Source organism: Pantherophis guttatus, chromosome 3 (genome assembly GCF_059756535.1).
Source record: "Pantherophis guttatus breed Tessera chromosome 3, ASM5975653v1, whole genome shotgun sequence".
NCBI classification, from domain to species: domain Eukaryota; kingdom Metazoa; phylum Chordata; class Lepidosauria; order Squamata; family Colubridae; genus Pantherophis; species Pantherophis guttatus.
Genome location: NC_142065.1, coordinates 67,630,721 through 67,647,853, shown reverse-complemented (window position 1 = coordinate 67,647,853; position 17,133 = coordinate 67,630,721). Strand labels below are relative to the sequence as shown.

The following is a 17,133-nucleotide window of genomic DNA, read 5'->3' as shown; positions in this document are numbered from 1 at the left end:
TGTTTGTCTTTATTGCTGACAGCAGCAGCTAAGTTAGAAATGACCACCAAAGGGTGGGCTGTAATTTATCTTTTATGTCTGCGCTTCAGAGGAAGGACTGTTGTGGTATTTTATTCTTCTTTCTGCACGTTCCTATCAGGAGTGGGTTCTAAAATTTTTTACTACCGGTTCTGTGGGCGTAGCTTATTTTGTGAGCGTGGTTTGATGGTCATGTGACAATTCTTTAGGATTTAGCAGAGGTGCTGGTCTACCAGGCTTTTAACTGCTTGCAGAGCTGTACCGGTCTACCCATTTGTTTTTGGAGGCACTGGTCTACTCATTTGTTTTTGGAGGCACCAGTCTACCACCACATTGCCTTTTAACACTGATCAGCTGTAGGGCGGCCCTTTGAAGCCCTGCGGCAAGAGTTTAAACAGTTTTTTTTTCCTTCTAGCCGATGAGCTGGGGCTCAGGAGGCAGCGAATAGATTGGGGGCGGGGCCAAATAAAAGGTAAGCATAACGCAGTGGCGGTAGCTCCCGAACAAAGAGAACCGGTTCGGTGATGTCATATCGTGACCATAGCACCGTGCAGGGAAAATTCTGCCTCCAAGAATTTTCCCAAATTCACATTCAGTGTGTTGATGACACTATCTAACTATCTCATCCTCTGCTGTCTCCTTCTCCTTTTGCCTTCAATCTTTCCCAACAGCAGGGTCTTTTCCAATGAGTCCTCTCTTCTCATTTGGTAGCTAAAGTATTTCAGCTTTAGTATCCGTCCTTCCAATGGACAGTCAGGATCGATTTCCTTTAGGACTGACTGATTTGATCAACTTGCGGTCCAAGGGACTCTCAAGAGTCTTCTCCAACACCACAATTCAAAAGCAATTCGCTTATTTATTAAATTTATATACCCCACATCTTGTGATTCAAGGTTTTCTCGGCAGCAGATTGGAAGCAGTTTATCACTGTCTTTTTCTGGGATGTTTTATTGAGTTGCCAATTTAGCCTCCAGCTTTGGGATTTCCCAGAGGTCTCCCATACAAATATTCCCTCCACCCAGCCTTCTTTAGTTTTTGAGCTCACAAAATGTCTACCACCTGCTTAGACATACTTTCATAATTAAAGAAAATGAATTAAGTGTACAAAATGTATTAGTATTATACCCATCGCCATCATTTTCCTGATTTCTGAAATCATCAATGTGTTAAAAAAAACAACCTTGGAATATAGAAACTTGTACTAACAGCCCAACTACGCCTACTACAATCCGAGCACGATAAACACTATGATAAGCTGTAGAAGCATATCAGTAAATGTAATGCTATAATTCTATCCATTTGCCAATTAGCCTATCGCATTACAAAAAATGTATTCTCTCTTTCATTCTCCTCTTTCTCATACATAAATACACACTGTCCACTTACATAATCAAATGACACCCAATTAAACCAAGTATGAAGTTAAAAGATAAATGTAGACTATGAACATAAGAGCATAATCATAAATTACATTTATTTTGGGTGAACAAAAAAAAAAAGAAAGAAAAGGTCTCCATCTGGCATTGAACCCCTCCCCCCAAAAATATGGTGCCAGACAAACTAATCTGTCTAAGAAGGTTGTGTCTGAGGTAACATAATAGCATTGGAAAGGCTGTTTTCCTGGTAATCATTTGCCACATTCATTTATCATTCCTTAGAGCAGAGTATCCAGAGAAGATACTGGATGCTGATGATACTCAGCTGTACATCTCCACCCCAGACCATCCCAACGATGCCTTGGAAGTGATGTCCCAGTGCCTGGAGGCCGTGCGGGTCTGGATGGGGAGAAACAGGCTTCGACTCAACCCTTCCAAGACCGAGTGGCTGTGGCTGCCGGCGTCCCGGTATAGCCAGCTGACGCCATCGCTGGTTATTGGGGGTGAATCATTGGCCCCCACGGAAAGGGCCCGCAACTTGGGCGTCCTCCTGGATGCACGGCTGTCCTTAGAAGGGCATATGACGGCCGTGGCCAGGGGGCTTTTTATCAGGTTCGCCTGATACGCCAGTTGCGCCCCTTTCTGGATCGGGACTCCCTACGCACAGTCACTCAAGCACTCGTCACTTCTCGTCTGGACTATTGTAACGCTCTCTACATGGGGCTCCCCTTGGGGTATACTTGGAGGCTCCAACTGGTGCAGAATGCGGCCGCGCGGGGGATTATGGGAGCGACTGGGCGCTCCCATGTGACTCCTCTCCTGCGCGAGCTGCATTGGCTTCCGGTGGACTTCCGGGTGCGCTTCAAGGTGTTGGTGATCACCTTTAAAGCGCTCCATGGCTTAGGGCCAGGGTACCTACAGGACCGCCTTCTGCCACCAATAGCCTCCCACCGGCCAGTTCGCTCCCACAGAGAGGGCCTCCTCAGGGTGCCGTCGGCTAGACAATGCCGGCTGGCGACCCCCAGGAGGAGAGCCTTCTCTGTGGTGGCACCTACCCTTTGGAACAATCTACCCCCAGAGATACGAGTGATCTCCGACCTCCGGACCTTTCGTCGGGCCCTAAAAACTCATCTCTTTCAGTTAGCCGGTCTCTCTTGATTTTATGATTTTATGGTTGGTTTTAAATTTTGATATGGATTTTAAATTGATAAATTTTAAACTATGGGCCAAATTTAATTATTTTAAATCTATTTTTAATCGTATTTATGTATAAATGTTTTTATTTTGGCTGTTCACCGCCCTGAGTCCGAAAGGAGAAGGGCGGTATAGAAATTCGAATAATAAATAAATAAATAAATAAAGATGCTAAGATCCCATCAGAAAAAAATGCGGTCTTGATATGGAATCTGGTGATCCATCCAACCTTTCCAACCTATTGTAGAACAACTGCATTTTTCTGATTGTCCTTCAAACACATGTTGAAAAATGAAGTTATGGAGATTGTTTGATCTAAGGAATTTAAAACGGGTCTATCTTTTTTTTGATACTGGAAGGGACAGTGACCTTCCTGGTTAATCTTATTTATTTATTTATTTTTGTACAAAACAGTAGGAATGAAGAACTATGGTTTCATAGAGACTTGCCTGGACAAAAGGCTTTGAAAAAACAAGCACAGGCCTAATTTGTATTCCAGCTGCATCTTAGGTTCCCATCATTCAGTCATACTTGAATAGACCGTGGCATATAACAAACCTGGCAGTAAGTCTAAACAAGGGTGGGCAATACCAGAAAAGGACGTTGGAATCTTTCGTTTCTTTTATTCTATGTCTTTTTATTCCCCCCTCCCCCCCAAATTGTTATGAAGTATTACTATGACTGCTTTTTCACATTTTGACTACCATTTATGTTTTGGGCAAAAATGCTAAAGAGGAAACCAAAACACATTTTGAAAACTCTGCTGAAGAATCTGTGCCCACGCACCGCATTTGTTTCAAGTACCAACCTCTCTCTCAGACCAACTCTTTTTTTTTTCTCTTTCCCCAGCCACAAAAGGACTTGAGTCAGCACAAATTTAGAAAACCCCAGTAATAGCCTTGTGGCACTATCAATTTTCCACTTCAGAACATCAGGTTCCTTTGTCTATTTTCAGAAGCTAGTTACAGGGAGATGACATGAAATATAGGATGGTCTACCTTGTTTTCTCTCTCTCTCTCTCTCTCTTTTTCAGGTTGAAACTTAAAAACATACATAAAATATGTCAGGAATGCAACAAAGAAAGATTCAAGAACTAGAGTCCTAAGATCGCCAGCTACCAACAGAGCCTGCAATTTTCTTTATGTATTAGAGTTTCAGATCTTTCTAATCAAAAACGGAAATTGTCTCCCGATGGTTATTTCTCTCTCTCTCTCTCTCTCCTTCCTCCCTCCCTTTACCAGTAGGAGTCTAAAATCTGTTTCCAGTTTAAAAACGAAATAAAGGGTGCATTTACATTATGTATCAAACATAGTTGAATTATACAATTATATGATTTAGGAAAAACTCAACCCATGTAAAGCAGGCTAATCATGATCCTAAATTGAATTTTCAAACCTTTAATTGATCCCATCCCACAGGTAACATTCTATTTTAATTGCCAGGCCGAGATGGTTGCAATTAAGTAAATTAAAAACTCCATTCCGTGGAAACTGGGAAAGCCATCTAATTGAACAGATGATAGCCAGGTTTTCGAACACTTGATTGCAAAAGGATGTAACCACTTTGCTCATATTTCCTATTTTGGTTACATCCATCCAAATGTGCATCTAGTTTATGTTGAGACATCCACCACAACAAATGAATGTAATCTAAGACCGTACAGTTTCTAAATCCTAAAATCAGATTTTCAGCCAAAGATAACAAGTTTTAAAATTCATGCAAGGAAGAGGCAATCAGGTTCAAGGGTTCTTAAATCTTTTTTTGGGGCGTAGGGAGGGGGGTATTATATTCAGGGAGTCCATTAATGGAATTTTGAGTTTGTTTTGGACCTACTTGTCATGTTTAACTCCTCACTACCTGGAAAGGAGCTGTATTTTGAAGTATAAATCCATGTGCTTCACATCTATCATTGGCCTAGTGCAACCAGAGCATAAGCCACTATTAATGGGCAGGCAATTAGTTTTCGCAAGAAACCACCTGAGAAACTGGGACTATTGTGGAGGACCAATACATTATTGTGAAGATCCATAGACACACACTCACATATATAAATTGGGGGGAAAAAAGGCAGTCGCCTTCAAAATAAAAGCAACACAGTTGTATTGCATGTATGGCATATACTTACTGTATTTATATTTGATTTCCAGTCATGTGGGTGAAAGGGAGGCCGTAAAATGCCCAGGTCTGCACTATTGGAATACCTCTCCTATGTACGATTTTCAAATCATCTTGACTATTTATAGCAATAACACTTACACTTATATACTGCTTCATAGAGTGCTTACAGCCCTCTCTAAGCAGTTTACAGAGTCAGCATATTGCCCCCAACAATCTGGGTCCTCATTTTACTGGCCTTGGAAGGACGGAAGGCTGAGTCAACCTTGAGTTGGTGAGAATCAAACTGCTGGCAATCAGCAGAATTAGCCTGTAATACTGCATTCTAACCACTGCGCCATCACAGCTCTTAATGGTATTACAGGCCTACTTTCTATGTCCTCTTATCCTGTGGCAGAACTGCCTTCTTCTTAACTGAACAAGCAACATCAATTCTATAAGGTAGGTTGGACTGAGAGAATGACTGGCTTGGAGTCACCCAGTAAGTTTCTGTGCCCGAAGGTGAATTTGAACCTAGATCTTCTAGCCCAACAACCTAGCTAACAGAGTTCATTTAACTGATCCATATAGCAAAGATGATCTTTTGTTATATGGTGGAATTAAAAAGAAAAGATTCCATAACACTGCTACTGTTACATAAATGTGCCATCGAATTGTATAGGTTCGTATGACAAGATGAATTAAAATGGTTTTTGGAAAATATGGCAGCGTGAAGAAAATAAATTAATTTACCTTATGGTGACTGTAGTTGCACTGAGAAAATAGATGTAGACTTATGGATAGAACATATATGAGCCATATATAATGGATTAACATTCATCAACATAACTTTGGGAATAAAAACAAGGCCTTATGTTAAACTATAGGTATTCCTTGACTTACACTCATTTAGCAACTGTTTGAAGTTACAACGGCACTGAAAAAAGTGACTTACAATTAGTCCTCATGCTTATGACCATTGCAACATTCCCAAGGTCACATGATCAAAATTTTGGACCACTTGGCAACTGGCATATATTTATTATGGTTGCAGCCTCCCCAAGTCATGTGCTTATCATTTGTGACCTTCTCAACCATCTTTGGACAAGCAAAGTCAGCGGGGGAAGCCAGGTTTGCTTAATGACCATGTGATTCACCTAACATCTGCAGTGATTTACTTAACAACCATAGCAAAAAAGGTCATAAAATTGGGTAGAACTCACTTAACAACCACCCTGGAAATGCTGATCCCAATTGTGCTCATAAGTCAAGCACTCCCTACAGTAGTCATTTAACAAAATTCAGGACTTTTAATTAAAGGATGCTGCAAGCCATCAGTATTTTTTCACTGCTCTGTAGATCTGAATGGGTAATAGACATGAACATTTTGGAAGGCTTTATTGTAAGCTTTCAGAGATGTTCCATCCTCACTATAGCTTTAAAGTTTGGGATTGATTTACATCTTTAGTCTTTCCTACATAATGATAAGATGGAAATTTCCACTGGTGCAGAATGAGTCTGGATTCAAGGTAAGTGATGTTTGGAGTGAAGCAGCAGTTTGAAGCTGCTTCAGCCAGCAATGCATCTTCCTTACTTCTAAAGAGAGACAGACAGACAGACAGACAGACAGACAGACAGACAGACAGACAGACAGATGATAAAGAGAGAGACAGACAGATGTGATCGTATTTCTTTGTTCAATGTTGCTGTGAAGCCTTTGCCACTTTAAGAGCCAGCAACTTTTTTCATTCAATCAGCAATATTGGAAGAAGTTTCTCGTGAATGGAACTTTTGGGTGAAACTGAGGGCTTTGGAGCAACATAGAACACCTCAGTGGCTTGAGCTTCCCTTTGTGCCTCAACAAAGCTAAATGTTGCATCTCTTCTATGCCTCACAGAGCTAGGAAGTGAGGCTGCCTTGTGGAGACTTAATGGCTGATTCTTGATGACATGTTGAAATAGATGCAAAATGAGCCACAGGAAACTCGAAGTCTGATAAAACTGGGTGCAAACTGAAACGGGGCTGGATTTATTTTCAGAATCTACTTTCAACTGCTTGTTAGAATTCAAAGCTGTGTGACTGAAATTCTCTAATTCAAATGTCTCAGCATGAAAAGCACTGGAAATCCTTCTGCAATAGGTAAAAGTAAAGGTTCCCCTCGCACATATGTGCTAGACATTCCTGACTCTAAGGGGCAGTGCTCATCTCTGTTTCAAAGCCGAAGAGCCAGTGCTGTCCGAAGATGTCCGTGGTCATGTGGCTGGCAAGACTAAATGCCAAAGGCGCACAGAACGCTGTTACTTCCCACCAAAGGTGGTCCCTATTTTTCTACTTGCATTTTTTATGTGCTTTCGAACTGCTAGGTTGGCAGAATCTGGGACAGGTAATGGGAGTTCACCCCGTTACGCGGCACTAGGGATTTGAACCACTGAGCCACCGTGTCCCGTTCTGCAATAGTGGACACTATTTCAATGATTATATATGAGATTATTTTCATGCAAGATTCTTTTCTTTTTTTAAATTTTGATTTATATGCCGCCCTTCTCCGGAGACTCAGGGCGGCTTACAATGTGCTCAGCAATAGATTCACCGTGAATTCACCATGAATTCACTATTCAAGATTCACTGTAAATTCACTAATCACTGGCTAATTCCTTTGCAAGTTTTGACAGAAGTAGATAGAAAATTCAGTTCTACCAGAGTCCTAGAAATGTACTTGTTCCCAAAAATACTTCTGCAAATAGATGAACCATTTTGATTTCTACTCATTGATAACAACTGACAATTCAGAAATCATACCCACTATTTATTTTTTTTTCTTACAACTACCTCCTAGACCAGAGGTGTAAAACTCAATTTCATTGAGGGCTGCATCAGGGTTGTGTTTGACCTGGGGGGGGCAGGGTGGACATCACTCATGTCGGGAACGCCTGTGGTGGCCCGAGCAGTCTGCCAGCAAAAACTGGGTCCCAAGCTCCGTTTTCGGTTGTGACAACCTCCTACAACTCTCTGCCAGCGAAAACGGAGCTCGGCTGGTGGAGGCACCACGGTCTGGTCCTTCACTGTTTCCAGGGCTGCCCCGCTGGCCAGATCTAAGCACACCATGAGCCAGATCTGGCCTGTGGGCCTTGGGTTTGACACCCCTGTCCTAGACAGAGTCTTATGTGTGGTTACAAAATGAATTTGATGATTCCAGGTCTGATTCTCAAATAGGTGGGATAAGAGTATCCCTGTGATCTTTAAACTGATTATTTCTACAACCACCCCAATTCCCTCCAATGCTGCCATTTTGCTGAAGCCACATCCCTTCCCCAACCTTTCTCATTTTTAACAACTGGCATATAGCCAAGCCCAGCCAAGTCCCAGTCCAATTCAGGAACTAAGTGTAGCTACTGATATGCCTCGGAATTCTGTCCAGTTATGAGCCTCCAAGGAAGTAGCAGTTGCTCTAAGCAGTTGTAACTACTTCATTAATTCTTATGAGTCTCTCTTTGCTCCCAGAGCTTGATTTCATTACTGCTGGAATCAAGTTGTGAATTGCAACCTAATATTTTCCATTTTCTTAAAAGCAAAGAAAAAAGCTTGAGAAAGATGGGGAGTGCATTCACTTGCAGATGAGAAATGGGTGCTTTGCCCATCTTCTATGTGTTGGCTGACATTCTCCTATACCCGTGATGGCAAAACTGTGCCACGCTTGTCAGAGGTGGCACACAGCGCCCTCTCTATGGGCACTCAAGCAGTCACCCCAGTTTAGCTCTGCCACGCATGCGCATGTGCCTCCCACCGGCCAGCTAGTCTTTGGGTCTCTACCAACACATGGGGGGGCGGGGCGGCGTGGGGCATGTGGGGGGCCATGCACGCATGTCTGGGGGTGGGGTGCATGTGCAGGGACTGCACGCGCATTGCATTTTGGGGGTTCAGGTGCGCACGCATTTGCACACACATGCGTGTGCTTTGGACACTTGGTCCGGAAAAGGTTAGCCATCACTGTCCTATACAAACCATCCCAGCAATTTTTCTTGAGGTTTCCACAGTTTACAGATTTGGGGGTTTTGCAGATAGGCTATAGAGGCACTCTTCAATTTATGACCACAATTGAGCTCAAAATTTATCTTGCTAAGTGAGAAATTTGTTAAGTGAGTTTTGCCTCATTTTATGTTTTTTCTCACCACATTTGTTAAGAGAATCACTGTACCCTTTAAATTAGTAACATGGGTGTTATGTTCTGACTAATCGGCGCATGGCAAGTAAAGCCGCCAGACGAGGATGCTGTGCTGGCGGGAAATAAGGTGTAGTCTCATTGGTTAAGACGATGCCAAGTGGGGGTATATAAGAGCTGTCAGTTTGTGAGGGAGTGCTCTCTCTCCCATCCGTGTTAGCTGTTATAGCAAGTACTGTTCTTGAGTGTTGTTAATAAACAGTTGTTGTTATACGGAGTCACCTCGAGTCTTGCCTGCCTTCCCACGAACACAATAATGGGTCTTAAGTGAATCTGGTTCCCCCAATGAATTTGCTTGTAAGAAGGTCACAAAAGGGGATCACATGACCCCGGACACTGCAACTATCATAAATGTGAGTTGTCAAGCATCCAAATGTAAATCATAGTCATAAAAGTCATAAGTGTGAAAAATGGCCGTAAGCCATGTTGTAACTTTGAACGGAACTCGCTGTCCAACTCCAGGAGACTATATAAGATGGACACAACTGACTATGTAAAATTATGTATTGCTCTTTCTTGTCTGAGATCTTTATTTTGTATTTATTTTATTGCTCTTAAAAGGGTATTGTTGTTGTTAGTTGTGAAGTCGTGTCCGACCCATTGTGACCCCATGGACAACGTTCCTCCAGGCCTTCCTGTCCTCTACCATCCCCCAGAGTCCATTTAAGCTCACGCCGACTGCTTCAGTGACTCCATCCATCCACCTCATTCTTCTTTTGCCCTCAATCGTTCCCAGCATTAGGCTCTTCTCCAGTGAGTCCTTCCTTCTCATTAGGTTGCCAAAATATTTGAGTTCTTAAAAGGGTAACATAGGATTATATAGTCAGTAGTACTATTTACAAGAGATTGTTTATGGTTGAGCAATCCCTAATGTTTTTACAAGAGAATGCATATTTACATTTTCCTGTAAAATTGCTACTCTGTGTGATTGTATATTGAGATCTTGACTGCTCAGATTAAAATATTGATGCAAAATACTCCCAGTAGGCAGGGCACATTATGACACATAGACAACCTACCAGAGCTGCTGCATGGAAAGTAGATGTCGACCCCATTTGATTGTTTCTAAAAATTTGTAAAACACGTATACAAGAAACTCTTTCAAACATTATACATTTGTGGTCCCATTTTGACAGATTGTATTGCTGCAGTAGCATCCTGAACTATTTGGTGTCTTGGAACAGCTCTTACTGATATAAATATTAAGAACAGCCTTTTGACAATCTACTGAGAATAGTATAATTTGGGTAGATGCCTATATGAGCAAAGGAGATGTGCCTAAGATGAAAGGGCCATAAGCCCTACCTGCAGCCTCATTTTACCTTTCTAGGAGCCCTAGTGGCACAGTGGTTAGAATGCAGTATTGCAGGCAAACTCTGCCCACAGCCTGGAGTTCAATCTTGATAGGTTCAAGGTTGACTCAACCTTCCAAGGTCAATAAAATGATGATCCAGATTGTTGCAGATAATATGCTAATATTGTAACCTCCCCAAGAATGCTGTAAAACACTATGGGCAGTATATAAGTCTAAGGGCTATTGCTATTTTAAATGATGGCCAGGTGATTCAAGGTCTTTCTACTACCACTTGCTTCAACAAGAGCAGATAAACCACAATTCTGGGTTATATGGATACTTTTATTCAATTTATACCAACATGACCTAAATCCTGTTGCCAATGTTTCTACTTTACATTAGATATGTCCCCTCCATGTCTGGGGACACTGGAAGCATAAATGGCATGTGCCTAAAGCAACTTTCAACCAAGCCTGTCTCCACACAATCTGGGAACATCATGACCACAAGAAATGCTGATGGTTATTACTTTCAATGTCTTTAAAGGGAGATTGGATAGATTTATGGAGCATATCTATCAAAGTCTATTGGTCTTGCAGACTCAACATTATGTATGAAATCAAGACATGTCTCCAAATAGTTGCATAGGAACAACACAGAATAATTGGTATCTTTCCATCCAACTTCTGGGAGTATCCCAGAAGCATCTGATTGGCCACTGCGAGACACAAAATGCTGGACTCAGATAGATTTTGGTCTGATCTAGGAGGGCCATTCTTATGCTCTTATTCTTATATCAATAATGCAAAGTCTAAGTATAAATTTGTACAGTTACTACTTTGATATTTTGGAATGGTACAAATTGTAATGGAGAATTTAAAAGAAAAATTGCAAATATAAATTTATTTATAAGATTTTTATGCAGCATTTATTGTTTTTATAAATAACTCAAGGTAGCAAGGTGAACATACCTATTACCCCTTCCTTCTAACTGCACAACAGCAACTATGTAAGATGAGTTGGGCTACAAGAGAGAAAATGGCTCAAAGTAACCCAGCCAGCTTTCATGTTTAAGACAAGACTAGAACTTACAGACTCCTGGTTTCTAGCCTTATGCCTTAACCATTAGACCAAACTGGCTCTCTTGAAACTTGAAAGAACAAATGTAGGACACAACTTGAAGAATTTGTATCCCAAGTTACAAATACATTGATCTATCTAACTCTTTAATTCACACAATTTACTGTAGTTGTGTTTAAATGTCAGCAATGTGTGAGAAAATTCATATAGGTTCAAGAGGCAGGGTTACAGTTTTCCACTCTTACTTCCTTTTTAAGCATTTAAAAGAAAATAAGAAAGACATTTCTGAGGTAAATCTTCATTCAAAAATATACGATTGATCTTATCAAACTTGTTTGGTCTTGCAAAGTCTTGCTATATAGTTTTTAATCTTATGGTCAAGATTCTTTAGAATGTCTTTGGTATTTTTTTTTTCCACATTTCTCAGAAATATTGAGCAGGGTTTTTTCCTGAAATTGTTTTCTTTTCTTCATTCCTTGACAACCCTAGAGCCCTCTTGGCAGTTGAATTGTGTGATCCAAAAAGTTCCATGCATGATGTTTCTTCAGAATAAGCAGAAGAAACAAGAGAGGTAACAGTGTTTTGAGAAAGGAATGGGTAATGACATTTTCTGGAACTCTTCAGCTACTTTGCGATTAAAGTAAGGAGAAAAAAATTGTGTCTTACTTATAAGAATTTTCTCAATATTTATTCAAAAACTGAAAAGCAATTTTTCCCTCAAAGTAGATGTAAATAGTTAGGTAAAATGCAGAGAAAAAGTTCAACATAGCTCTGTTTTCAATCTAACCTATTAAAAACCTACGTTCAGGTGGTTGCAGAATTGTTATACAATACACTTTAGTTGTATTGCATAAATGGTTACTTGCAAGGTTGCCATTGCTTATGTGCTGTTTAATAAATTTTGCCTACATCAAACCAAATACTATTTACTAGAGGAAAAAATCTCACAGCAACAGCCTTTATCCATGCTCCTGTTATAATTGTAAGGCCGAAGTTGTGTTTTAATTGATGAAATGTGCTATACAGTATGACAAATTTGAAAAAAAATCTTAGCAAACCTCTTGTTGCCCTTTAGAAATGTGATGAAATTGACAGAAGTTAAAACTCTTAGGACTGCAACGAAATAACTGAAGCTCTCTATTCTTTCTTGAAGACACTTGCTAGATTTTACTTCTCACATTCTGTTTCCATGGATTGGATCCAAAAATAATGGATGGAAAGTTATTAAGTAAGTGATAGTTGCAAAACTCCAAGTGTCATCACTCATTGAGGTAACACTGTTACTCAGGCGAGGAGTCTTTATTAATGTTCCACAGAGGACAGAGAGTTATTGTAGAGATGAGAGTGTAAAAGATACAGGGCAGCATTTTGATTTGTACATAAATACTGCATACAAAGAGTGTTTGCTACAGTTAAATGCACCAGCACTTGACTTGTACTGTACACAAATACATAAAATAGGTTTTAATGTTCCTACAGTTAAATGTATCATATTAAACCACCATAGTGAAATAAACCTAGAACTAAGGAGACATTTCCTAACAGTGAGAGCAATCAACCAGTGGAATAGCTTGCCTTCAGAAGTTGTGGGTGCTCCATCATTGGAGGCCTTCAAAAAAAAAAAAAGACTATTTGTCTGAAATGGTATAGTTCTTCTGCTTGAGCAGGGTATTGTTTAAGAGATAAAAACGAATGGCAATGACAATGCTTAGCTTTTCTATACTAATTAAAAATGTTCACAACTGGAAATAAATCTGAGGGTTGGGAGCTGAGAAGCTAAAAAGGAGTAATCATAAAGATGTCCATTTATCATAAATTTGAGATGTCTTTGTAATAACTTCCAATATCAGAGTCAATATTCCCTTCATGTAGGCATCAGGAAAAGCATCTGGCCAGTAAACATTCAGCTCCATTCAGTCGCCCTGACTCCATTCAAAGCAAGGAATTACAGGGTCATAAAAAAAAAATCAGAGTCAATATTCCCCAGATTACAGTTTTTTGGGGGGTGGGTGGGGGAAGAAGTAGAAAGCTAAGCATCACCATTGCCATTCATTTTTTATCTCTTAAACAACCAGAAACTAATATTGATGGGCTAATCCATCAAACCCATCTTGCACACCATAGCATCATTTATGAACTGGAAGAACCTACTAACTCATGCCTTAGCCACTTCTGGTTGGACAATTGCAATACCTTCTATCTATAGCTGCTCTTGAAGACTATCCAGAAGCTGCAATTTATTGTTTTAAATTCCCATACAGAAGGGAGAAACATATTGCAAATCAATGGCTAAAGAGGTAGGTTTAATCATCCTTTTATCCAGGTAAGGAGATAAAATATATTCCTAACGTCTTACTGTTGTAAGGAATATACGAAGTGCCTGTTCAGATAAAATCACTGAGATTTATTCCATGATGAACTATGACTATGTAGTCCTGTGGAGCTGGTGGCGTGATTTGGATTGGTTATCTGGGCTGAGTTTAATCCTGTTGTCCATGAGGAAGTAGATAGAGTTCTTGGGGCTATGAGTTCAGCCACTTGTGTAGTAGCTCTATTCACTTTCTGGTTAGTTAGGTTCCCAGAAGCTGACATGTGATTTAACCCAAATGTTGATAAATTCATCCTTATGAGAGGGGGAGTGATACTGCCAATGCTTAAGGAAGTGGTAGTCTGTTCTAAAAGCTACTGCTGGAGCTGTTCATGTTGGGCAATTTTTATCCCACCTCCTACCTCCAACTTGTTGAAAAGAAGCTCATGCTGCAGATTCAGACATCATGGAGGAAATGAAATATCTGCACCCCTCCCAATCAGGATTCAGGCCTGGATATGGACTGACACAGCATAGATTGCAAAGATGAATGATCTCCAGACAGGAATAGGTTGAAATGATGCATCCAACCTTGTACTCCTTGATCTTTCGACAGCTGTGAAAGTATCTTGTGAATAGTGGAAATCAGTAGGTGAGTCCACCCAGGGGTGAAATGCTACTGGTTCGCTCTGGTTTGGGCAAACAAGTAGTGATAAAAACTACCGGTTCGGGCAAACCGGTAGTAAATAAAAGCTACCGGTTCCTCTGAACTGGTATTTCCGATGATCAGCTGTGCAGCGGGATTTAGCTTTGCTAGAAAACAGGAAGTCCTGCTATCTAGCAAAGCTAAATCGTGTGCCACAGCTGATCCCCCCCCTCTGTTCTACTTACCTTCCCAAGCCTCCTTTTGGCGTGTACTGCTCATGTGTGCACGCAGCACGCACCAAAAGGCAGCTTGGGAAAGTAAGTAGAAATCCTGTTTCCTAGGGAAGCTCAATTGCGCGCCACAGCTGATCCCCCCCACTCTTCTACTTAATTTCCCAAGCCTCCTTTTGGCACATACTGCACATGCGCGGCCAGCGAACCGGTAGCAATCCGGTTTGGATTTCACCACTGAGTCCACCCATAATAGCAAATATTACCATATGAATGATCATATGGTATTCTTCAGTGGTGGGATTCAAATAATTTAACAACCGGTTCTCTGCCCTAATGATTTCTTCCAACAACCAATTCACCAAACTGCTCAGAAAGTTAACAACCAGTTCTCCTGAAGTGGTGCGAACTGGCTGAATCCACCACTGGTATTCTTCTGGATGAGCTCAGAGACTTACACTGGCTTCCAATAGGCTTCCAAGTGCAATTCAAGGTGCTGATTACCACCTATAAAGCCCACCATGGTATGGAAGCGATTATTTTCAGAATTATCTTTCTTCAGTTGTTCTCCTGAACCCTCTAGATCAGTGGTTCTCAACCTTTTCTTCACCACGGACCCCCTTTAAATATCTATTGTGGGCCACTGACCATCAAGATTTAACTCAAGATTTAAATCACAACATTTCTTCAACGCTGTGACAATATCACACTCACCCCCCCAGAGGTCCCCAGACCACAGGTTGAGAACCACTGCTTTATATCAAACAAATGGACATGTCTTGGGTCCCATCTAGTAATAGTGCCATCTGGCAGAGTCCAGGAAGCTTTCCTTCTCTACTGCTGTGTCTGCTCTTTAGAACACTTTAGAACACTCTTTAGAACACTATAACACCATAACTCTTCCCCCTGATTCTGACTCTACTAGCATTTAGTAAATCCTTGAAGATCGGGAGATTGTGTGAGTCCATTGGTGTGATTTTTTTTTCTTGAGAGGTTTCTGTTTTATGAGTTGGGTTAGAATGTCCTTGAGCACCAGAATTATTTTATTGTTGTTGTTATTATCTGTGGTTTCTTCCCTATTGGGTTGAGTTTTTTTTTTAATGCAATGTTCACTACGATTTGTGAGATGGTCAGCTAAAAAATCGATACAACAAAGAAACAAACAAATAATAAAAGAAACAGAGGCAGTTTGACGTTACATATTTAATAGATCATACCAGTTCATTTTTAGTTCTTTCCCATTCCTTATTCCAAGGAGCCAGTAGCCCTCAAGGCTGCACAATAGTATTTGGAAAGGTGTAGTGTGGGTTGTGTAGATTGAAGCTTTCATTCTCCAGAGTTCTTCATCAGAAAAGATGGTAAACAAAGTAATAACGAGAGACGGGAGGGAGATGAGAGAGAATGATTGATTTGAGGCCATTTAGTCACTCTTTAAGATGAATGTGGGAGGAAGTTGCAGACATACAAATTAAGTTTCATATGCGCTGTGATATTTTCAGGTTACAGCTTTCTGGAACTATTTGGATGGAAGAACAATCCTACAATGATTTAGCCCACATTTTACAAAAAATAAAATCCCAAAGAATCTCAATCAGACGGAGAACAGAGAACTAACCTTAGGCTGTTTTTATTAATTGAAAATTTTAATCTATATAGAAGAAGTTTAAGTGCTAAGAGATGTGTGCATTGGTTTCTCTGTAAATGAAGGGACTGAATCTACCAAGAAGAGCTTCTTATGACACAACTGAATATTTAATTTAGACTGTCTACCGGTATTAATTTCAAAATATGTTTCAAAATATGAATAAAATGCATACAACTGAAAGAGTGATACATAAAATCCATGCATTTGGAAAACAGTAAACAAAAGTGTGTTTATTTGCAATATCTATGTATTAATAGACATATATTAGCGCTTATTAAGAAGTTGTATACAAGATGCATAGATTAGTGGAAATTGAATATGACAATGTTTATGTAAAGGAAAGGGGCACTCAAAAGAAGGCAGATGTTGTCTTTTGAAAATCTGATTTTCGGAATGATGCAAAGCTCTGGGAGTCAAATTTACAGTTGAACATGTGGTATTTTAGATGGACATAATCTAACCACAGGAACAAAAGCTTGCCTTACTGTATTTTGTCTCCCTCCCCCAAGAAGCTTATTTTATAGTGTAATGAGTGGCCAACATATATATGCTGGACATTAGATCAAAGTTTGTGGCCCTTGTTTGGATCCAGTGAAAGTATTGTGGTGTTTGATATTTTCCCTTCACCGGTTGTGTGTATGCACGTTTGGGTCAGGTTTTGATTCTGGAAACTGCATGGACTAATGCTTGCAGTTTTTTTGGCAAGCTTTTTCAGAAGTGGTTTGCCATTGCCTGCTTCCTAGAGCTGAGACAGATTGGCTGGCTTTGGTCTTCCTAGGGCTGACTGAAAGAGTGACTGGCCACCCAAATGGCTTTGTGCCTAAAGTGAGACTAGAAGTCCCAGTATCCCACAGTCTCTAGATTGATGGCTTAACCACTATATCAAACTGGCTCTCTAGGATGGCTACCCTCATGTTTTTTATTTATTAAACCAGGAATAGGCAATGCCCAATATTTCAGCTCAACAGTGAAGAATGCTGAGAATTGAACTGCAGCAATATTTGAAGGGGTCATAGGCTGCCTACCTCC

General features: G+C 40.5%; 1 protein-coding gene and 1 long non-coding RNA gene across 4 annotated transcripts in view; one reads left to right on the top strand and one right to left on the bottom strand.

The window, feature by feature from the left end:
• LOC117664306 (uncharacterized) overlaps positions 1 to 4,796 on the top strand; it is a 64,723-nt gene extending 59,927 nt beyond the window's left edge. The window contains exon 5 of the long non-coding RNA XR_004590991.3: positions 3,622 to 4,796. This is a non-coding gene — a long non-coding RNA (uncharacterized LOC117664306). The remainder of the gene's footprint in view (positions 1 to 3,621) is intronic.
• Positions 1 to 17,133, bottom strand: part of NFIA (nuclear factor I A) — a 465,394-nt gene that overhangs the window by 418,553 nt on the left and 29,708 nt on the right. The window lies entirely within an intron of this gene.